Genomic DNA, 6,000 nt, shown 5'->3' with positions numbered 1-6,000 from the left:
CCATTTATGTGTTCAAAATAATGTTGTAATTAAATTGACATCTATATATTGCATACAAAATTAAATAATTTGATAAAACATATTGATACAAACTGAATATACCCTAATCAGTCACTTTGAATTTTTTTTTTGGATAATGGCTGGTTATATTTGAGTTACTTGAATAAAATATACACAATTTGTGTATATTTGGTTAAAATCGGTATTTAATCAGTATAGAATTAATACACAATTAATATGTACCTAATAGCAATACGTTAAAAATTTAATTTCACTTCAGTTTAATATACATACTTCTATAACAGAAAACAAGTATATGAAAAAATTTAATTGTTAATATAATAACAAACATGATATGAACCTGTTTCATTAAACTGGAACACTAAACAATCTATTAATAAATTCTTCAATTTTGACAGAAGAGTCACATTTCTTGACCAAACTAAAACAATAAAAAAGATTGTAAAATTCCTACAAGATGATATGAAAGAAGACAAGGATCTATTCTCGTTCACTTTCAATATGTTCCACATGCTTCCTCTTGCCATACTCGTACAACGAAAATGCAATCCTATTGCGATGAATCTCGACATCAAAATCAGAACAAGGAATCTTCTTCCCATCAATAAGATATTCAGCAAATGACACAGCATATAGTCCACAATCACTATAAAAAATACTATAGAAAATACATAAGAAACAAAATAACATATAGTAACATATATACAAAGTGAACAAGTGAAAAATTACCTCTCTTGTTGGATAGGCAGCCCATCAACATGCGCAACACTGAAAGGATCATCATACAATTTACCCAAATAGGGAGGCCTGCTCAAATCAAGTTCCGTACGTAAAGAGTAAAAGTTTTCTACCACCAAAAAACGAGGCAACAGGGTACTGTATGCCTGTACAACATCCAAAACAATCTTATCATTGCGACTTGACCTCATAGTATCATACACATAAATGCATCTGTCTTTGAAACTTAGTCGTCCTAAAAACCAATTATCAATATGTTTCGAAGTAGATTTTTTCTTTTTTGAAACATGTATTGGAAAAAGTACATGATCTACTTTATACCAAGACATGTTACAAAGCATACGACACCCACATATGTATTTAGCCACCAAATGATCAGCTTCACAAACAGAAAGATCTTTTTTTCTCATCAAATATAATGAATATAACGTCTGAATATTCTGATCAAAAAGATTATCTGTTGTAATACCCCAAATGATTAAATTGTGTAATTGGACCACGTGTCCAGTGTTGAGTCGCCGAAGTGGCGATATCGGAAGGATTTTCGAGAAATTAAGATAAATATAAAAATTCTAGCAGGACGGTTTCGAAAAGATTATTGCGGAGAATTTAATATTATATTTCAATTCCAAAGTTAGAATTGGAATTAAAAGGAAAAATGTCAAGAAAAGTTCAAAATAAAGTACAGGGACCAAAGTGGTAATTTAGCCACTTTGTGTCGAAAATGGAAATTTTGGATTTTGACGGGAAAGTATTAATATCGAGTTTCGTATTATTTATTGGAGATAAATAATACGTATAAGTCATAATTAAAGTGTTAATCGATTTAGCTATGGACTAAATCGTACAAAAGAAAAGTTTGAAAGATAAATTGTAACAAACAAAAAGAACAAACATTAAAGTGGCACTTTAGCCGAGATATATATATATATATATATATATATATATAAGGAAAGAAATTGAATCAGAGAAGGGAAGAGAGACTTCCAGAGAGAGCGAGAGAAATATCGACGATACCGTCGTTTCGTCGCCGTTTCGTCGTTCGACGTCCGATTCGAGTGATTTTCGCGTCGATTTCTTCAGAATCTCGTTCTCTATCGATCCTAAGTTTCATTCCAAGGTAAATATTCGAGAATCTTGGTTAAAAATTGATATATTTGGCTGTTTTGGGAGAGGATCGAATTTGGATTGAAATTTAACGTTTTTGACGGTTTTTAATATGGATTTTGTGTAAAAATGATGTTGGGTATGTGCGGGAATGTCTCAAGCAAGTCGGAATGGGTTTTTGATGGATTTTGGGAAGGTTTAAGCTTGCTGTCGACGGCCGCACGACGTGCCTAAAATTGGCACGACGTGCCAAAAATTGGCACGACGTACAGCTTCGCACGACGTGCCAACGCCAAGGCAAGGCTGCCTTGGTTGTTTTCGGCCCATTCGGTGCATGGGAGTTTGACGTATCATATCTTTAGTCCTTAAGAGCTTACGGACTCTGAAAATATGCAATTCGGACATAGAACATGGAGAATACGAGGGTTTTGTAATGAATATAACGCGTAATTGGGAAAACCTAAATCTATAACCTAGGACGTTAGGTTTATGAGGTTCACGTTTATAATTTAAACGTGTATTTGGTTTGTATATGTACCAGACGTACTGACAAGCTACCAAGCCGTCTAGCTGGGGTGGCTACACGATCGAACAACACATGGAGCTTACGCTTGCGGGATTGTAATATTGTATATTTGGATAGCGGTCAATGTGAGTTGCATTTTACTTTCGCGTATTGTTTATAAAATTTATTTTCATATACTATGATTTTATACATCAAATAATATATGGTTTAAAGTATCGTTTATCGAATTATTATAGTTTTTAAACCAGTGTATGATCCGAGGACACGTGCTACCTATTGGGCGTCAATAGGACTGTGTGATCACCGGTGAGTATGTCAGTCTAGCGTGTCTAAATTATTATCGTGTTATGGAATTATATCGAATATTGAACATCGTTTATCGTATCGTATCGTATCGTATCGAAGTTGGAATATATATCAAATTGGATACGAGGTTTAACTCGGTTGAACTATCTCGGGACCCGTATTTAGTGGGTTTAACTCGGTTGAACTATCTCGGGACCCACATCTTGGGATTAAAAGAATCAAGAATTCTAATTAGAAACGAGTAAACGAAGTGCATCGAATGAATCAGGAGAAGTGTAAAGTATGAATGAGAAGATTAAGTGTAGGACAAGTAATGGTGCCACTAGAAAGTATTCTAGTATATGTTAGTAAATGGAAAAAGATTGAAGTGTCTCACTTAAGTAAGTGAGCAAGATAATGTAAATATAAGAAGTTTATGAGAGTGTTAATTACACCTTATCTAAGGATTTAACAACCAATATAGCGATCCTATCTAGTTGTAACTAGATTGGTAAAACAGATCAATGTGAAGCAAAAAGAGACGAGAATTTTCGAGAAAGGTGCATTACATTTAAGAAGAGAAAGTAGATCAGTAGATATACAAACGAATAAAGAAGTATATGAGGAGTAAAGTAACGAGGCAAGGGAGGATGACAAATAATGGGATTAGATTCCCAACACCATGATAAATAGCAATCGGACGGTGACAACAGCAATGAGAAAAAGACTACATAAGTAGTGAAGCACGAGTTATTTGAATGTCCACATCATTCAACAAGGAAAGATTATGAGATTAAATGTATTGGACAAAAAGGGAAAGAATCATAAACAAAGGATCATAAGTATATGTAGATGTGACTGATACTGTCATAAGAGAAAATGTCTCAGAATTAAAAGCAAGTCGTGATAACGACCAGACAAAGAGGATTAAGAAGTACGAGCTAATGGATTGTCTATATCATTCAACGATGAATGAAGAAGCCTAGTAATGAGAATCATCGTCACTAGTGATAAAATATCACTAGAACAAATCACCATTGGATATCAGTATTGAACTAAAAGTTTGATTATAAGGATAAGAGTATCATCTGTAATGATAAGACATCATTGGAACGAACTACCATTGGATATCAGAAAAGAACTGAAAGTTCAATTACAGGACAAGAGTTCAAAGTGCTGTATATCAGACAAAGAACAGATGAAAGAGTTATACATCCAAGATATAGAAGAAGAAGATCATATAAGGAAATAATGATATGAAGATTGTCAATGACGATTGACGTTATTGTACAAGAAGTACAAAACTGGAATAATAATTCCACGCGCCGAAAAGCATCGTGGAATGAATAGAGAATACTTGTTATAAAGGAAATTCAAGAAGTTAAGAGGTTAAGATAAGTCAAGGAGTTATATGAAAATTCGACGACGAATTTTTATAAGGGGGGAAGAATGTAATACCCCAAATGATTAAATTATCTAATTGGACCACGTGTCTAGTGTTGAGTCGCCGAAGTGGCGATATCGGAAGGATTTCCGAGAAATTAAGATAAATATGAAATTCTAGCATGACGGTTTCGAAAAGATTATTGCGGAGAATTTAATATTATATTTTAATTCCAAAGTTAGAATTGGAATTAAAAGGAAAAATATCAAGAAAAGTTCAAAATAAAGTACAGGAACCAAAGTGGTAATTTAGCCACTTTGTATCGAAAATGGAAATTTTGGATTTTGACGGGAAAGTATTAATATCGAGTTTCGTATTATTTATTGGAGAAATAATACGTATAAGTCATAATTAAAGTGTTAATCGATTTAGCTATGGACTAAATCGTACAAAAGAAAAGTTTGAAAGATAAATTGTAACAAACAAAAAGAACAAGGATTAAAGTGTCACTTTAGCCGAGATATATATATATATATATATATATATATATATATATATATATATAGAAATTGAATCAGAGAAGGGAAGAGAGACTTCCAGAGAGAGCGAGAGAAATATAGACGATACCGTCGTTTCGCCGTCGTTTCGTCGTTCGACGTCCGATTCGAGTGATTTTTGCGGCGATTTCTTCAGAATCTCGTTCTCTATCGATCCTAAGCTTCATTCCAAGGTAAATATTCGAGAATCTTGGTTAAAAATTGATATATTTGGCTGTTTCGGGATAGGATCGAATTTGGATTGAAATTTAACGTTTTTGATGGTTTTTAATATGGATTTTGTGTAAAAATGATGTTGGGTATGTGCGGGAATGTCTCAAGCAAGTCGGAATAGGTTTTTGATGGATTTTGGGAAGGTTTAAGCTTGATGTCGGCGGCCGCACGATGGCCGCACGACGTGCCAAAAATTGGCACGACGTGCCTAAAATTGGCATGACGTGCAGCTTGGCACGACGTGCCAATGGTTGGCACGACATGCCAACGCCAAGGCAAGGCTGCCTTGGTCGTTTTCGGCCCATTTGGTGCATGGGAGTTTGACATATCATATCTTGAGTCCATAAGAGCTTACGAACTCTGAAAATATGCAATTCGAACATAGAACATGGAGAATACGATTAGGGTTTTGTAATGAATATAACGCGTAATTGGGAAAACCTAAATCTATAACCTAGGATGTTAAGTTTATGAGGTTCACGTTTATAATTTAAACGTGTATTTGGTTTGTATATGTACCAGACGTACTGACAAGCTACCAAGCCGTCTAGCTGGGGTGGCTACACGATCGAACAACACATGGAGCTTACGCTTGCGGGATTGTAATATTGCATATTTAGATAGCGGTCACTGTGAGTTGCATTTTACTTTCGCGTATTGTTTATAAAAGTTATTTTCATATACTATGATTTTATACATCACATAATATATGGTTTGAAGTATCGTTTATCGAATTATTATAGTTTTTAAACCAGTGTATGATCCGAGAAAACGTGCTACCTATTGGGCGTCAATAGGACTGTGTGATCACCGGTGAGTATGTCAGTCTAGCGTGTCTAAACTATTATCGTGTTATGGAATTATATCGAATATCGAACATCGTTTATCGTATCGTATCGTATCGAAGTTGGAATATATATCAAATTGGATACGAGGTTTAACTCGGTTGAACTATCTCGGGACCCGTATCTAGTGGGTTTAACTCGGTTGAACTATCTCGGAACCCACATCTTGGGATCAAGCGACGGTAGAGGTTTAACTCGGTTGAACTGTCTGGGGACCCTACCAATTGGATCGATCGAATCGATTGTTATCGTTATGAATCGTATGAAATTATAGATCGTATTGAGTATCGTGATTAGGGTTTCAATCGGATCTAATACTTGGAG

This window comes from Mercurialis annua, linkage group LG3 (genome assembly GCF_937616625.2).
Source record: "Mercurialis annua linkage group LG3, ddMerAnnu1.2, whole genome shotgun sequence".
Taxonomy (NCBI): Eukaryota; Viridiplantae; Streptophyta; class Magnoliopsida; order Malpighiales; family Euphorbiaceae; genus Mercurialis; species Mercurialis annua.
The sequence above is the reverse complement of the archived record's forward strand: the minus strand, read 5'-3'. Positions refer to the sequence as shown.